We start from the raw sequence: 19584 nt of genomic DNA, 5'->3' as shown, positions 1-19584 counted from the left end.
ACAGATTTTATAATGTGTGAGAATTGTTCTGAAACAACAGGCACATCCACAGTCATTTGGAGAGGAGCCAACTTACAGAACCCCATTAAAGATTGGCATCAGAGTTGAACATGCTTACACCTGGGCTGAATTTGGCCCCAGTTATTATAGTCTCCAAGACAAATGCCACATTGTAAAGTATAAATGGCATTTTGAAATACCAAAAAGCATGCTTAGTCTTAGGTTTAGAGGGTGGAAATATGTGAATGGTGTCTTCATTATCAAGCCTGCATCTCTACATAAAAACCATATAATTTTAAAAGGGTTACCAATAGAAACACTGATGCTTCTTTTGCTGAGAGAATGGCTTCAGCAGCCTATCGTAGTCAGCAAGATCTTCCTATTAATGCCAGGGGATATTTGTAAAGTGCCTTTCTTTTCTTTCATAGCAAAGAGCTCCAGGAAAGCTTATCTTAGCTCTATTTATATATCTTGGAAATGAGAACAAGAACATAACTGTACAGTGGTAAAATATGGCATATGGAACCATAACTGGGTCACACAAGCCATTTCACAAACATCTAAGTAGAAATTCCAGTCTTTCTCTTATAAGTATTATGAATAACAAACAAAATAGTTCATCTTGTTTATAACATCCCCACACTCTCCACGATTAAGCCATTATCTATGTTCTTCCTGTTTTGTGGAAACTAAATTTAGGTTTGCCTGTGAGTTTAGAGTACATAGTTATAACAGTTTGTGAGTGGAAAGTTATGGGATTTATACATCTTTCTAAAAGTTTTTAAAATTAAAATGCTGAAAGAATATTGCATATAGGTGTAAATAGCACCAATCCAATAACATCACAAGTAATCCATTAATATAATGTTTTGTGTATTTATGAATTAAGCTATGAGGAAAAGAAAGAGTAGTGGGTATGATTTATGTCCAATATGTACTTCACAATAGTTTATCATTTCTGCTACACCTTTGCAACTTGAAAAAGGAAGTTCTGCCATTTTTGTCCTGCCTTTTATATACATTTTCCCCTTTTTAAAAGAAAATTATTTGGAAATAAGTATACTAGTTTGTGTAACTAGGTATAAAAAATATTGCATAACATTTTTGTAATTACATTTCCTTTGGGGAGAAAAATTTTAGGTTGATCTTATGTGTTTGACTCAATCATAATTATTAGTTCCACATCCTAAACATTGAAAGTAATGATAAGTTTGATAACTGAACTCTTAATAATAATAGCCTTACTTTTATTTTGGATCTTTGTGTTTCATATATTCAATTACCATAACAAATGTTTCTAACCAAATATGTCAGCTAAAAATGCTTTTGTTTTTTTTACAAATAAACATCACTCTTGGTTCTGTGTTAACTTATTTCTGTCTACTATTAGAGTGTCCCCTGCTGGATGAGTTGGGGACTGCATTTTGGTCCTAACTTTCCTTCATCTAAATCTATGCACAAGAAATAACTAAAAACAAAATGATCCAACGTCTTCTGAGAATATATTACCGTCCCCATTTCAACATTGTTGTTAATCCAAAACTGTATGCTTGTGTGTTTCTTATGCTCTTTTACAGATACTCAGGGTGCAGTTCTTAACATTAGGAAGTGTTTTTTGCTTATTTTCAGTTGTGTAGGATCCACGTAAAGAAAAATTCCAGTGATTAGCTGTAATATCACGTAAGCCAAACACAAATTTAGTTCCTGATCCTGTAAAGACTTGGGTATGTGCTTAACTCTACGCACTGCAAGCCGGTCCATTGAGTTAAATGGGACAACAGTAGAACTTCAGAGTTATGGACCTGTCACTGACCTGTCAACCACACACCTCATTTGGAACCAAAAGTATTTAATCAGGCAGCAGCAGAGAAAAAACACAAAACAACCCCACCGACTGCAAATATAGCACAGTATTGTGTTAAACGTAAACTACTAAAAAAAAAAAGGGGGGGGAGGAGCAGCATGTTTCTTCTGCATAATAACGTTTCAAAGCTGTATTAAGTCAATGTTCAGTTGTAAACTTTTGAAAGAAAAAAACATAACATTTTGTTCAGAGTTAGGAACATTTCAGAGTTACAAACAACATCCATTCCCGCGGTGTTTGTAACACTGAGGTTCTACTGTACTTCCAGTGATAAAGTTAAATAAATGCCTAGGTTGCTGCAGGATTGGGAAGCTAGTAGATAAACATATATTAAAAGTAATGTCTGAAACAATTTTTGAAAAACCTTAAAAATGTCAGTATATTTATTCATCCTCTCTCTTAGTGGGGCTGCCATCTTAATTGTACTTTCCAACAGAGTCATAGTTGGATGACCAAGTATGAACTCAATGGAGGCTGACTGCCATTGACTTCACTGTTGGAACTCCATGCAGCCAGGAGAGCCAACCTACAGTGTGCCCATTGGGATAAGACTTAAGAGACTTTTCAATTACAAAGCACTGGAAACATTCAAAGGTTGCTGGCAGCTAAGTTCTATATCTATATATACACACTTGAGAAAGTTAATGTGAGTTGGCTGAATTAACACTTAAAAACACTTACACAAAATATAGACCTTTCCTATCAGTGATTTTCATACTTACAAATTTCCTAGATGCCATCAGAGGAAGGTAGATTCTCTCTCTCCTATTTTGCGTTGCCAAATTGTTAAGATGGCAGTTTCCTTCTTTGTCCTTAAAATATTTTTAAAAGCATTGTAGTAAATTCTTTGTTTTCAGTCTCTGATGTTGTGATTGGAATCTTGTATATTATACTGGGATTTTCCTTTAACAGGCAGAACATTTGTTGATAAAATGTATTAGACATTAGGAGCCCAATCCTTAAACAACTTGATCACTCACGTACATGTTTGCAGACTGGGCCCTTACTTTGCTCCCCTGGGTATGTACTGCCATGAAAGAAATTTCAATGTAATTTTGCTTGCATGGTTGTTTCACTCAGTATTTTCTTCATGGACTCACAGGCATTTAATGGAGCAGTTTATGCATTTAATGTATTCCCCCATGAAATAGCCACACAGGAAATAATTAAATTAAAAGCTGCCAATAATTGCATCTATAAAACACAGTTTGATCTGTATCTCAGAAAGTTATTCCCATTCCAACTTGTGGTTGCAAAACACATTTTACTGTAGATAACTAAAAGTTGTTGTTTTTTTTTAAATCTTTGCATCCTTTATTTGCACAAATAACCACCAATTGATCGCACACACAAAAACCCAGATAAAATACCATTGAGGATCTGGCTTGAGCTGACTCAAGCCAGGCAAAGAGGAGTCAAACTGCATTTTTGTACATAACTCACTGCCTTCTGCTCAGGTGCTGCAAAACATGTAGTACAAAATGTGACCCATTGTTATCAGGCCTCCTACAAAAAGTACAGGGGTTTAGGAAACAAGACTCAGTGTGAAGTTTTAAATTATTTTTGGGGAGACTGCCAGGCACTTAGGGTTATTTGTACATAGGTTTCTAATATGTGACCTTAAAAAAATAGAAAAGGACAAAGAAATTTTCCTGTACGTAATACAGGAGAATTTCTAAAGCAGCATCACCAATTTGGTTTGTCTAACAAGATACAGGTCGGGTTTTACCATTTTGGGGATCTCTTATTCAATACATCTTTCCTGAGCTGTTGGGTTCCCAGATATTTCATGTGGCTCTACTACACTGAGATTGCCAAAACATAAAACTTAAGAATCAAGTGGTGATAAATATCCTTGGCGAAGAAAGAGACTCATACATATGTAAACTACCTGTAACAATGAAGCCATGAACCAAGACAGAGAGATGGCTGAAAGATTTAAAGTCAGGTGAGGCAGCATTTGTGACAAACTACAATCCATATCTAGGACACCTGTGTCAGCAATAGCTCTCATGACTGATGAAAAGCCTCAATAGCTCATTATGTAAGATTGACAAATACTGTACCCTTTAACATCCTTGCTGCTACTTGAGACAGCACAGCAGATCTGCCCCAGAAAATAACCTTTCACAAGCTAGGATTTTCTGAAGTGTGCAAATGTTGAGTCCCATGGAAATTCAGTGAAATTTTTGAAATTGCCCTCATATAATTTTGAAAAATTCCATCACCTATATTCTATAAAGCCCCATAATAAACATTTAAAATGGGATCTAAATATATTTATACAAATGTAGGCCTTATTCCTGCGAACATATGCTTAACTTTGCACACATGAGTAATTCCCCTGAAAGCAATGTAAAAGAGCCTTCCGTGACTGTGAATAAGACCCCTCAGTCTCCTTTTCATTGAATTTGGCAAAACAGTTTCTTTACTCTCCCAGATTCTGACAGAAAGAGAAATAGTATGAAAGCTAAAAGATAACATGGAGATGATGCTGACTGGTGAAATCCACAAGCACTCCCTTTACCTAGAGAGTGTCTACCTTCCCACTGTCAAAATGGTCTGAGTCCTATTACTCATTTCATAGTCAACAAACAAGGGTCAGAATCTTCTTTTTTTATTGTCAGCTTGCCAAAATATTGATCCTTTTTCTTTCAGGTGCAGACCTAATTCCAGTTATCCATACCTTTGTTCCTACTAGATCTAGTCTATTTTGATTCACTAGGAAAGACACTCGAAAGCTTCAGCTAGCATAGAATACAGCTGTATACTTTCTGAGAAAAGTGGACCAAGAGACCATAATACACTTGTGCTCCACATTCTGAACTTCCAGGTGGAATTGAAGGTGCTAGTGAAAGAAAGGAAGGAAGGAAGGAAGGTTCTAAATGGTTCAGTCGCCATCTGAATCAGGATTGCTTACGCTAAATGTTCCAAAAGCGAGGATTAATGGATCCAGGAGCAGAAGAGTTTGGGAGCAAAATCTCCTCTCTGGAATTCACTCCTGCCAGAAATTTGTCAAACCCTGGCCATTTTCAGAAAATGCTTTAAGATGCACCACTGGCTAGGCTTTAAACTAAATGCTGGGTCCAGTATTCCTAACATTCAGGCTATTGGCATGATCTCCTTGTCTGTCCAGTAAGGTACAAGGGGTCATGAAAGGGTTTTTACAAGCTATGTAAAGTTTACCAAGATAATACAGTGAAAGGCACAACATAAATCACTTGTAGCAATAATAATCATTCAGCATCACAGGTTAAGTTAACTAGCAGGTGTATTCATGGCTCTGTTCTACACTTGGGTTAAATATAAAAAGAGCAGTTGCACTTACTACTGCGGCTATTTTGAGCATTTTTAAAAAAAGTTTCTGTTGGTTGCTGTTATAGAATGCAAGTTAACACCTTAACGAGCCTTCCATAATATACTGTCATTACCTCCTTTGATTATAGTCATCTGATGCAATTGCAGGGCTATTGTAAGACCTTATTCTCAGATCCTGTATAAACCTTGTTAAGGATATACTGAAAAATAAGAGTGGCCAGAGCATGACCCCCACAGACTGAAAATGGTCCATATAATTTTATAAGATGGCAACCACTATTATCATCTTTGTTTAGTATAAGAGGTCGGTGTGCAGAAACAGCAGGTCCCAGCTCCTAACACTCAATCTTGATCCAACCTGAAGGTAGACATGAACTAAGGGTTTAATGGGTTCAAATAAAATAAGATCAGAGTCAAACCTTCACTCAAAACATGAAAAGAACCTTTTCTGGGGTTCAAAAAATTAGATACAGTAATTATTTCCCTCCTCTTCCACCCCATTATTTTTGTGCATCTCTGTTTTGCTGGTTCTGGCCAGTACTAGAGGTAGAAGTGCCAAATTGCCATGAGAAAGGATTTTTCCGGCTCTTTCTAATCTGACCCAAAGAAGGAAATAATAGAAAGCCTGTTTTCATAAGCATTTCACCTCAGCTTCCTAACTTCAAGAGGTTGCTACAGTAGTTCAGAAAAAAACATCTGAATTTATGGGTGTTAATCCAAACCAGATTAACCCTCAGAACTGTTAGATGTCCACCCATATCAGGACAGAGCCATATTCTAGCCAGCTGCTTTAGTGGAGTTTGAACACTGTTTGAACACTGTCCTGTAGCTCTGTTCTTCTAGCACAGTTTAAAATATGTATCATGTGGAAACAAACATGTTCCCAAATCATGTTAAGACTCTTAAAAGTCCTAGTGTGTACAATGTTAAAATCCACTAAGTCATAATATTTCAATTTTATGTCAGTCCCTACCAAAGAACTACTGATATGTTAATATGGGTTAGTGTGGGTAAAAACTCATTATGGATAAAAGTGATGGTAACACAAAGTAGATTTTTGAAAATCAGCACGTTACTTTTACACTTAAAAATAAATCCCCAAAGGCTCCAACTTGTGTGATCAGTTAACGACCTACAAAATGTCAGTAAGGAAAAAGACTTTTAAAAACTACATGCTCAGGAGTATCTGCATTTTTAAAGTACTGTTTTTACTTCTATGATTTAGAAATGAGGGTGAAAAAAAACCGGTACAGACTTAAAAACTTATGCAAAGTTTCGATGTGGAGCAAAATTTTTGCACAGTTTTCAGTCTCTGAAAAACAAGGTTAATATTCAAAACAGACACATGGATAGGTTCTTAATTGGAGTGTTTTATTCTACTAGAAATCATGCACTGTGGTGCATTTAATATACTCTAGTTAGGATAATCAAATGGACACATCAATGATATATAATTACGTCATCTCAAATTTTAAGCAATAAAGTCACTAAATATGTAAGATAAAACCAAAACTAAACAGTATCATCACATGGAGAAATCTTTTATCAACAGTAAGTTACACTGGGTGCAAATCTGATTACTAATAGATTGTTTCACATGAACTTCCAATGCTGAAAAAATGTAACATGCTTTTTCCTTCTGCATAAATTATGCCATTTTTCTAATTAGGAAACTTCTTTACCATATACCTATACAGTAACTTCATAATTATACACCCAAAGTCACCGCCAAAGCTCAGTGCATAAGCTCAGACTGCCTGGAGGTGTGTGGAGTTCTACGTCTGTTTACTTTGCCTTTCCGTTAAATAAATTAATATTTAACACATAAATCGCAGCTACGCTAGGTATACATACTATTGACGGAAACAGTACAGAGCAGTTTCTTAAAAGAAACTGAAAGAAAGTATGTCTGCACATGCACTGATGGTTTCACTCTTATCTGGGGACTTATTTGTTCCCAGAACTTGGACATGATTACTGGTATGAAATAGCTGAAAACTAGAAAGGCATTCTGCGTACTGGTACGCAAATGAACATACTGAGTGTCTTGTGTCATCTAGAATACACCTATCAACTGCAACAGATCAAAGCTGAGTTTTAAAGAACAGAGTTTCTCCTGGTTACATGGGCAACCATGTTTTGATCTGAGGGGCTCTAAGATATGCAAAGAACATTACAGCTGAGAAGAAAATAGGGTCTAGTTCCTACTGGGTCACACCAGGAAATTCCTTTATTTGCTCATCTGCCAGTGTTGTGGAGTAGGGGTGGGGAGGACTTGATAATTAGTTATGTTCACTTTATTGCTAGGGTTGCCAACAGTTTAATCGCACAAACCCAAAGACCCTTGCCCTGACTCTTCCCCAATGTCACGCCCCTCCCCCACCCCTTCTCTGAGGCCCTGCCCCCGCCCCATTCACTCCAGCCCCCCTCTCTCCATTGCTCGCTCTCCCACACCCTCACTCATTTTCACTGACCTGGGGCAGGCGGTTGGGGTGCGGGCTCTGGGCTGGGGCCACGGGGTTTGGAGTGTGGGAAGGGGCTCCGGGCTGAGCCTGGGACAGAGGGTTGGGGTGCGGGAGGGGGCTGGGGTAGGGGTGTGGGAGAGGGTGGGGGCTCTGGGAGGGAGTTTGGTTGCGGGCTCAGGGCTAGGACAGGGGCTTGGGTGCAGGAAGGGGTTCGGGTTGTGGGCTCTGGGAGGGCGTTTGGGTGCGGGAGGGGGCTCAGGGCTGGGGCAAGTCGTTGGGGTGCAGGAGGGGATTTGGGGTGCGGGCTCTGGGAGGGAATTTGGGTGCAGGAGGGGCTCAGGGATGGGGTAGGGGGTTGGAGTGTGGGAGGGGGTTTAGGGTGCAGGCTCCAGCTGCGTGGCAATTACCTTGTTTGGTCCCGGAAGCTGCAGCATGTCTGTCAGCAGCTCCTAGACTCAGGGGTGGTCAGGTGGCTCTGCACGCTGCCCCTGCCTGCAGGCACCACCCCCTCAGCTCCCATTGGCCATGGTTTCCCATTTCCAGCCAATGGGAGCTGCAGAGTCAGTGTTCAGGGTGGGGGAGCACGCAGAGACCCCCTGGCTGCACTTCCACCTAGGAGACATTGCCAGACATTCCAGCTGCTTCTGGAAGTGGTGCGGAGCCAGGGCAGGAAGGAAGCCTACCTTAGCCCCGGTATGCTGCCAGACTTTTAGTGGCCTAAAATCTCCCAGATTGGCTTCAGTAGCCTCCGGGAGATTAAACCCAATTCCTGGGTTGGCAACCCTATTTATTGCCTGGCCACCAACTGGAAGACACAATGGAATCCTAGAAATAAGAGATGGAAATAATTTAGTAGGTCATCTTATCTGTCTTTCCCTAATCACACCTCCCTGTTTGCTAGCATTTAGTCCAATCTAGGTTTAAATGTCTCATGTGATGGAGCTCCTACCACTTCCCTTTAGGAGGTTATTCCACAGCAATTGATCACCCTGTTAGGAAGCATTTCCTGCTATTTAACCTGCGTTTTCTTTTGTTTAATTTCATCTAATTATATCTAGTCGTACATTCTAGCAGCACCTTAAGCATTTCCTCCGCATCCTCACTGTTTACATGTGTAGAGAGCTATCTTGCCCTTCCCCCAAACTTTGTTATGATTTAGTCAAGCACGTGTGTGTTCAGGGCTGAATTCTGTCCCAATTTACATTCCATGCAATTGCACTGGCTTCAGGCTGGCTGCACAGATGCAAGGCAGAGCAGATCATGGTATTTAGTTGCAGTCTGCCCTCTCCTCTCCTGGAGTTCAAGGGTGCTGGAACAATTTGTATAGTGGAGGTGCTGAGAGTCATTGAACCAAATTGTAAACCCTGTATATAAAGGAATCCACTTCAAGCCAGAGGGTGTGGCAGCATCCCCAGCACCTATGCTGGAGTTTGAATCCTTTTCTGGACCACAGGCTCTAGTGGCATGAAAATGATGTAGTGATATTGACATCAAGGTTTGTCTGACTTGTGGGTGAATACAGAAGTCAATCCCCACCCTCTTTGGCTTCACCCACAGCCACTTATATAGATCAGTTAAAAGAGATTCCTAGAATGGAAATGTTGACACTCAGTCTTATCCGTAGTAGTGTGAACAATGCAGCTTGAGGCATGTCTCAGATGCCATGTTGTCTCTGTTGAAGTGACACAATGTCCTTTATAGCAGAAAATGTATGATGTCCTTCAATAGAGTCAGGGGCCAGCTGGGGTATAACAAAACACAGTATTAATACAACAGAAGAGTCACCAAGAGGGAACACGGATTACAGCCAATGTGCTATTATAACATTAGAGAAATAATTCACATATACTAACTTTTTATTAATAATTTATCATTTAGTCAAACAAGTCCAGCCTAGCATCTATTAACTCTTAACACATTGTCTAGTTTCCATGTGACTAGCACCTTGTAAAACGCAGCTGGTGGAAAGGGGGTTAGGCTGAGGTACTTGTCATGTGATACAGTGGTCAGCTACTGGGACAGGTTTTGGGGTGGGGAGACCACTCATTCTCAATGTTACCATGCAGTTTCCTGCAGACAAGTATCCTCCGATACAGTTTTAATCCAAGAGTTAACGAAAACACAGTTCAGCATACTTAAACAATCTTCTGTACCTGGGTGGCTACTGTAGTTTGTCTTTCACTAGCTACTATGAAATTAGGATGACTTGGTATGTTTTATGATGACGGCATATCAACCAAGGTAGGAGAAACGGGATATATGTATAATACCTAACAGTAGAGAGACTGACAACAAGAACCAGGCCTGCTCAGCAGTAATTCTGTCTGAACAGTAGTTCTCTCTGAGTTTCCAGTAAAGTTACTTGCCCAATAAAACATTTATTGAATCAAATTTATATTTATCTTAAAATACTTTTCAGTTTATTTTGTCTTCAAAGGTGTGTTTGTTTTATTCTGTGAGTGTGTGGTGAGTGTGGAAAGCCCATCTATGAAAATTATTTGTGCTTAAAATACGCAGTTAAAGGGTACTAAGATTTCTATACTTTCTCAAGTGGGTTCTCCTAATAAGTATGCTCTTCAGATTAGAATTGTTATTGAGAAGGGTTAACTGTTGAAGATACTCAAATATTTACATTCTTTAGTGAATGCAAACCCTGGTTTATCCAATCTCTTTTCTAATTATTTGATTTCCCATCCTTTAGCGTAATCTTTATAACTCACCCACAATAAAGAGACACACAACATTTTAATATAGTCAAACTGGAAAGGACACAGTGGTGCCAGAAAATGTATAATAATCTACTTTATAAAGTAATGTGTAAATTTACAGCAATATAGACATAATTATTAACTGTTTTTATTGTTTAAAAATAATTTTCCCCCTTCCTGTTGAAATCTGTTTCCTAAATTAAATGTTCCTCCAGCACACACATACACAGATATGTAAAAGGACCCCATCAACTTAAAAAACAAATCACTCTTTGATTTTTTTAAACAGTTACTGTTATTTGTAATACCTAAGATTACTGGGTTTTTTTTCTTTCTATTTTTCAATTCGTTTACTTTGTGCACTTAATAGTATTGTATGCATAGCCATTTTCACTGTGTAATTTGGCAGCTTCTCCTGTTGCTTATGTGGGAGAGAAACATTTTTAAAAATTGAAAATGTTGAGTGTAAAACCAAAATTGGTGTGTGGGGACAGGGGCAGAGGAGGGTGTAGTATCTGAAAAGGACTTTAACTCACTTTTTGAAACTGACTAGATTTCCAGCTGACAGCATCTCTTTTATTATAAGGTTGCTCATTTGCCTTGAGCAGTTGCCAGACTATTTTATCTGGTCCTTATTTAAGTTTTGAAGAACTAAAAATAACCTGGAAAAAAAAACAACCCAGACAATAACTAATACACCCTCAAAAGGAAAAAAACAGGTCAAACTACAAGTCTGCCAACTTTAGTGTCTCTTTGGAACTTACATGTCCAAGCAGTACGTTCTGACCATATTCTGATGATGCTATATGGTTTATCAGGTATCACAGGCTCAACTGTGGGATAAGAGGCTATTACTACTTTGCAGCCTTGATGCTGTTGCCTATATATGTGACAGATGGGACCCTGTTTAGGCACCTATTAGCAGGTCAAAGCCTGCAGGCCTTGAAAGGAGATATCTTGCAGCCTCACACTCACAGGCCATCTTAGGTAGCTGTCACTCACTGAATCTGTTTGGTAGCTGCCTTCTAGCTATTACAGCAGGCAGATAAGTCCCTTATGGAGAAACTGAACACTGCTGTCACTAGAAAGTTGAACAGTTAGATGGAAATTTCTAAAAATGTCAAAACAACTGATGTGATTATGAAACGTGTAGTGTTTGGGGTGAATCCTAGCATCAGTCTGAAAGGAAAACTTTTGAAATCATACAAGAGATGTTTTTCTTTCAACTAAAGAACATTCAAATAGATAAACCTGTCCTGATGCAAATAATTTCCTACAAATATCCCCATCCATATTTCTGACCATGCATATTTTTAAGTACCTTAGAAAAGACTGCCCACTAAGAATCCATCCCAGGTCTTACACAGCACCCACTAGACTAGGCAGTTTAGTCAGCATGAATGTATTCCTACAATAAAGCTGTTATTTATGTACTAATGTATCAAGCCTCAGAGCTTTGACTCCAGGAGAGACCCCAGTAACCTTGTCCTAGCTTTCAAGGTCCTACTCACTCAGCACCAGCCGGTATCTCTGACCTTGTCTCCTTTCAGGCTCTCCTCTAATCCCCACTGCTCTGATGCAAACCTTTATGCTTCCATCATTTCCTTTGTTTCCTCCTACCTCTGTGCCTTCTGCCACACTGCCCATAAATGCCATCTCAGAATCTGCTCACTGAGCCACCGCCATCTCCTGCTTCAAATCCCTTCTGAAAAACTCACTTTTGCTGTGTCACATACAAGTGAGTTAATACACTCTCAGAAAAGATCCCAAGTCCCCCACAAATATAGTGAATGGGACCACCAAAATATATTCATGCTTTAAGTGACCACACATTATTGTAACCTTGCTCTGACCTCCTCTCCTGGGGCCCCCCTGCACCCTTTTGTTTGTTATTATCCTCACTTGTGGTGTCACATCTGAGTTTAGTGTGAGGTGTCTTGGAGTGGGGATTTGTGTCTTTCTTGGTTTTGTAAAGTACCTAGTAACTTTTGGAAATTAAAAAATTAATGTAACAACAGAAGCAAGGTATTTCAGGGATCTTTAAAGTCTGTGAATACTCACTGATTCTCTGAGGCACAATGGTGAAGCCTAGGTGAATGTGAAATTAGTAAAACTGAAATGGTTCCCCCCTTCATAATACAGCTGAATTCTTTTCCCAATACTGCGCTCCTTTGCAAGCAAAACTAACAGCGACTTCAATTGATATTTTAACTCATAACTCATTCTGGATCTGGATTATACATACAGGATTAGCCTCTGGGCAAAGACTGGTGTATAGTAATTAATAATATTTGTTGAAGCCTATGTCTTCAATTAAGGTTATTATAGACTGTGTGCAACCTTGCCAAAATCCACCTGCCCAGCCACTGGCCATTGAACAAAAACATAGCACATCAATGGCAAATGCATCATGATTTCTGATTGTTTCTTTAGGCATAGGCCCATGCTCAGTTTTCAAGATGGCAACAACTGGGTTCAGATGGAAGTTAAGAAGAGGGATTGTTACTCCAAGAAATGCTGCCTATTTTGCTGTTGCTGTGAGACATTAACATTGTCACTTTCAGTGCTACAATTCTGAGCTGATTTTACCCTAGCGATAAGCAATTATAGACGTAAGGGGAAATCTATTGTTTTTAAGCTTTGGGTCCCTCACGCTTATAATTCATCACTCCATTTTTGCTTTGAAGAAGTCCTTATGTTGCCAGTCAGTTGAGGCAGAGTAAAGCCACAAGCTGGGACAAGACTGTAATGACTTATTACTAGAGTGAAGTAAAGAGAAGCAAAATAGGATTCTGGTTACTATTACTTGTTTACTGCTTATACTCTGACTTGGAACAACATACCAGACATGGTGAATGTTAGTTGAATGGACTGATCAGGAGGGAGTGCACCGCAGCACTCTCACACTATCATGTACAATCTCTCAAATTCCTCTGCAGCTGGAATTTGGGATTTTCCACACATATCTCCCCTTCAGCTGTCCTACTGCAGAACATAGTTGAGCCTCACTCTGCTAACGTTAACATTGTGCTAGTCTCACTCGTGGTTAGATGGTGTGTGATGCTATGGAAATTCTGCAGAGACATACACAAAGCAACAGACAAGACAAACACAGCATTCAGAGTTTACACAACTTCTACTGGAAGCCCAGTCACAGCACTCCTCTGTTAGTAAATGAATTGTTCAGAGATGTACGCTTCCATTCTGAAAGGGCTGTTAGCCTATTCAGATGTGGTAAGCCCCCTTACTAGTATAGTTCTGATGACGTAAATTATTTATCTCAGGCATTTCTAAGATGCCTTCCATGGTGGTATATAAATTCCATGTCAATTGTTGCTGATTAAATATTTGCATATGAAATGGAAGATTTTTGAAGGATATTCACAAATTTGACCTGAAGAAGAATTTCTCTGTGTCCGTCAGCAACAAGCACCTGGTTACGACAAATGAATCTCCCCACTCTGTCCCAAATGATGAGTTTTTCCCTGCAAGTGGAAATCCACCTTTTGCAGCAAACATCTATTCCTGGCAAAAGGAAGATTCACAATGAAAATAAAAAATGTGATTTGTCAGCCTGCCAGAACTGTATTTAAATAATACATTTGGGGTGGTGGGAGCTGTCCTCCGGAGGCTAAAAACTTTTAAAATTCTCCTTATTCCTTTACCAGAGGCATAACAAAGCTCCAGGCTCTAGCCATGATCCTGCAACACTTAAGCATGAGCTTAACTTGATGCACAAGAGGGGTCTCATTGACTTTGATGGAACTATGCATGTGCTAACTTCATGCACAAGTGTTTGCAGGATCTAGTTCTGGGTCACTAGGATAATCATTCCCAATTTGGGGGCAGTGGGGGGAAAAGCTGCACTAAAGCTACCATATTCCTCAGTACTTAGACTCTCCCTAGTTCTCACTGCCTCCCATGCCCTGCATCAAGTATTACAACAACCTAATCAGTGGGTCGAAAGCATCTCCCAAAGCGAGAAGAACAGATTGGCAACTTACAAAGAGCCTGAGGACAACATCTAATTTGCATAAAAGGGAGCCATTTCCAGCTGCCCTTCTCTTCAGCATGAAGGTATAGCCTGCAGTGACTACAGTTCTCAGCATGCAATGCTCTTAGAACAACTAACCCACCAGTTAGATCAGGGGAGGGCAAACTACAGCCCGTGGGCCAAATCCAGCTCACCTGAGCTTTCAATACGGCTCGCAGGATTGCCAGCCCCATGGCGCAGCGGGGCTAAGGCAGGTTCCCTGCCTGCCCTGGCCCCGCACTGCTCCCAGAAGCAGCTGACATTACATCTCTGCGGCCCCTGGGGAAAAAGGAGGGCAGAGGGCTCTGTGCGCTGCTCTCACCTGCAGGCACCGCCCGCCACAGCTTCCATTCTCCGGGAACGGGAAACCGCGGCCAATGGGAGCTTCGGGGGTGGTACAGCGGAGGGCAGCGCACAGCGGAGCCGCCTGCCCCATTCCCAAAAGCCACTGCCGGATATGCTGGCCACTTCTGGGAGCGGCGCAGGCCAGGGAGTCTGCCTCAGCCCCGCTGCACACCACTGTCACCCCGGAGCCGCTTGAGGTAATCAGCGGCAGGCTGGAGCCCGCACCCCGAACCCTTCCTGCCACACCCTTCCTGCACCTCAGCCCGCTCCTGCACTCCCCACCCCCTCCTGCACACTAACCCCCTGCCCACAGCCCCTTCCTGCACACTGCACCCCTTCCCACACTCCGCACTCCCTCTGGCACCCCAATCCTCTGCCCCAGCCCTGCATTCATGGCCCTGCATACAATTTCCCCACCCAGAGGTGGCCCTCAAGCCAAAAAGTTTGCCCACCTCTGGGTTAGAGCATCAAATGGGTGTCTGTAGTCTCTGGATTGTGCCAAAGTACTAAAGAAGCGGTCAAGGCAGACTTATATTGCTTTAGGAGCCACATTTCACTCCAGACTACACTTCAGTCACCCTGGCCCAAAAGGGCACAATGACCACACATCCTCTTTTAAGCCTGTTTCTTTCATGACAAACACAGACTGGTGACTGTACTTGTTTTAAAAAAAAAATCCATGCTACATAATCAAGAAAAATAAGCAATTTTTCAAGAAGCCCTCAGTTTGGCAGCATTTTAAAATTGATCAACAGGTACCCAGACAGCAAGCAATTGTACCCAGACAATTGTTCTGGTTTATACAATTCAGGTATCGGCGTGGTCTTAAAGATAAAGATAGCACTAATGGGAAAGTCCTATAGAAATTAATAGAGAAGGAGATTCCTGCTGTAGAATAAGATCTCCTTCTCCATTTCATTCTATAGTTTTTTAGAGTAATTTATATGGAATATTATTGAATTAATTCCTACTCATTCTTGTAGGACTTTCCCCTAAGGAAGTGGTAGTGGTGGTGGTGTGAGCGGGGGAACAAAGTAAATGGCCAGAAATACTCCCACCCCTAAATCCAACTGCTTTATTTAAGATGCTCAAGATAATTTCATGAATCATAAGTAACACTTTCAAGTACAGAGCAACCAATGAAGAAGGTACTGTAACATCCACTACTAAAACTTCCATGGCAAACAACATAGTCCTAGTCTCAGCACATCTGGCAAGGAGTTTTGGTTCGCTCCAGGGCATACTCAGTATATTATAACCTTTGCCCTTTAAGTAGCACTACAGTATTTTCTTTCTCACCCATTTCATGACACTGAACCAGCCTGTGCAAAATTAAATCCTATTTAGTTGTTGAAGGTAAAAGCCTAAACACATGGCAGAGTTCAGTCCTACAGCATGGTACCTCCATTTCTTCTCATTGTTCTACTGCAGGCACTTTGTGTTCTGAGGAGCAGAGTTCATCTTCAGTGCCTCTGAAGAGAACATAGACAGAGTGCTGAAGAGAAAAGGGTTAGAGTTTCATAGGCCTAGTGTCAGCTCTAACTGAACTGTGGCACCTAACTGCATTAAATCCTGTTATAAATCATCCCCAGTGCAGCAGCACCACAGTGCCCAAAATACCTTGCACTTGCAAACTGCATTCTAAGGGAGTTTGGGTGCAGTGAATTATATGTTGTACTACACAAATGCACTTGGAAATAAGGCAGCAGGCTGGCTTCTCTGCCAGACCGACATCAGTGAGGGTGCTGGAAATTTTTCTGAGGCTCACCATAACGCAACCTGAGCACGTAGGGCCCCATTCAGGCAATTGTAAGTATAAGTGGCTCCAACTCCATTTATTGGTTTACACTGATACAGTATGTGTTCCAATCCCACATGGAAGTCAGTGGAGTTGCATACACCCACATCAGGTCTCGATTTGGCCCCTAGTGTTAATTTAGTGATACATGGTTTCCAAACAATTAATAAGAAAGAAGTTTATTCTTGTTCATTCACCATCTTTAGCTACATGTTTCTGCTGATCTGTACCCATGTATTACTGCATTGAATTGCCATAGCTGAGCAGAGGGCTGGCAGTGAGTGTTTCATTGTTTCATCCAACTTGAGCATTGCTTTAGTTTTTCTTAATAAAGCGGAAGCCAGGGATCCCCTCCGTGGGCTAAAACAGGGATTAGATAAATGGAACTTTTCAAGGCAAATTATGCACTTGAGTTGACATTCCACAATGCTATACATGGCAGAAATAAGATTTAGTGTGCTCTTGCCAAATCTAGACCAGTTTTCGTTACAGGATAATAAACAATTAATTTTGGGCTTTTTTCCCCTCAAACTGGAAGCTTTGAAAGTCACTCTGTAAATTATCATAAAAGGCCCAATTTGTAAAGGTATTTAGGTGCAGATTTTCAAAAGTGCCAAGGAACTAGGCATCTAGATGCTTTCAAAAATGCCACTAGGAGCCAATCTGCATCTCCCTGGCCCAAACTGCATAAATTCGATCAATGGGACTATGATTTGACATACTTTTGGAACTTTTAGTGACTCAGTCTCCTTTCTCCAGGAATCCATAATCAAATGCATATTTGTGAAGCACAAATTCGAATACTGATGTCAGAAATGGGATAGCACAGACCTTTAAGGTCTCTCCTCTACTTTGTGTATTGTATCAAAAATAGGGAGTTGAATCACTTGTGTGTGTTCGTACTACAAAATTGAATGGCTGACCTACCACAGAATACTAAATATTTTTGTTAGACAGTTGTGTCTGACTTTTAACCTTACAGCTCCTGTTGAGAATAAAACCTGTTTGGATAACCTTGTTAGCCTCATTAATCTGTTGTTAGATCCTTCTAAATATTCATTGATTTTGTGGAGATTATAGTAACTCTGTCTGGAGGGAATTAAAAACAAATTGAAATTAAAAAAATTACAGTAGCTTTAAAGAGCTCATCAGTCAGACAAAAGCTATACCACAGAAAACTTAACAGAATCAGAAGAAGTTGTGGGCCACAACCTAGGAAACATCCAAGACAGATGCATACCTTTTCCCAAGACACTCTGCTGAAATGGTAGGGTATTGGATTCATGGAAAATGAGTGTCTTTTACAAAAGCCATTTTGCGAGCATACTTAATTTAGACACCCACTAGTGGACTCTCCTTGGAAAAAAGTTAGTAAGTCTAGCACTTTAGAGCTACCGTCCCTTTAACTAGAGCATGAACTGGTTCAGATTCATTACACCTTTCCATTTCTTCATCATCCTAATTATGTAGTGATATGCGTTCAGTGTCTTGCCTCATTTAAATTCTCTGAAAAAGTAAATTTTGTAAGATCAATACAGTATTTCATTCCTGCTTAAAAGCACACAGGAATCTGGGTTATTTACAACACCTATTGTTCTCTGTGCCATACAGACTGCCAAGAGGACATCTGTCAGCTGAATGCCAGCAGTACCTTTACAAAAAACCTCAATCTTCCTAATAATCCATCAACACTTTTATACACCTCATCCTTAGCAATCACCAAAGGTATAAGCAACTTAAAACAGCAGAACCTCTTCTGACTTTCTAAGAATTAGCACTGAAAATATAGTTTTAAAGATCACAGTTTATCAATCCCCAACAGTTATTTGTGCATTTTCCCTAACTGACTGATAGTTTGAGTACAGCAGCAGATTATTCCAGTCCTATGATTATTATTCTCCCAGAGCAGAAACTTGAAGAAAGACACAGGATGTTAATAAACACCTAAAGAGGAGTTATTACTACTTAGTAGCAATTTAATATGGAAGCTTTTGGCCAACAGAGCCTACTTTGACCACCCGCACCCTACACCCCTTTCTGTTTGTAAAGGCTGGCTTGAGGAGCAACTCCTCCCCTTCCCCTTCAAGCCAATAGCATCATGAAAAACAGTGCAACAAAAGCTTGCTCATGGATCAAGTCTGTTTCTCATTTATGCATGGAGACTTTAGTCTGATCCATCCAGACCACAGAATTATCCTGCAGAATTCACATAGCTAGTCTGCCACTACTGTAAATTCTATAGTTTAAGGAGCTGATGGAAGACATGGGCTAAGGAAAGAGAATGGGAAATCTTTATTAAAAAACAGACTTTTCAAGAAAGCTTCCACTCGGGGGGGGGGGGGGGGGAGATCACAATGGTAAAATAATGGCTTGAGGCTCCTTACAATCAAGTGCTATGAAATCTACTGATTAAAGGCAAAAATAAGAGTCAGATATTTATTAGTAATTAATGATTAATTATTATTATTATTATTATTAAGCATTCCTTTTAAGATAAGCAACACAGAAGATACAAAGCAATGCTGAAACTAAATTGTGTTAGAAGTGTCTGAACCCAGCTACCATACATAGGATATTGTACCATGCTAGCCACAGACTTCACATAACCAACATTTATGCCTTGACCAAACAAGCCCCTTTTGAGCATAAAAGCTACTGCACCAGATTCTTGATGTCCATCTATCAAACTGGCTTTTCCAGAGATCATCACACAAGTTCGTCAGAAATTAAAACTGAGAGCTCAAAAAACTTCTTTCAGCTTGTTTCTAAATTACCCAAGGAACAACTCTGCAAAGAGTTTCAAGATCCTACAAGCATTTCTTTTCCTAGCCCCAAAAGAGCAACCAATCCCTCTTATCATCTAACCAAGTTCCTCAAAGCACCTCATGTGCTGGGGAAATTACTTAATTTAACAAAGCTGGACCCAGGCATACTTCCCTTGTGGACAGATTCTTTGATTATCTTTTCGCTAAGGGCCTACGGTTGTGATATTTACTCAGGTAGAGAATAGTAACCCTCGCCTGATAACTGCTGGATAACCCAACACAATGCCC

The sequence above is a fragment of the Lepidochelys kempii genome, chromosome 8 (genome assembly GCF_965140285.1).
Source record: "Lepidochelys kempii isolate rLepKem1 chromosome 8, rLepKem1.hap1, whole genome shotgun sequence".
NCBI classification, from domain to species: Eukaryota; Metazoa; Chordata; order Testudines; family Cheloniidae; genus Lepidochelys; species Lepidochelys kempii.
Note: the sequence above shows the minus strand (reverse complement) of the source record.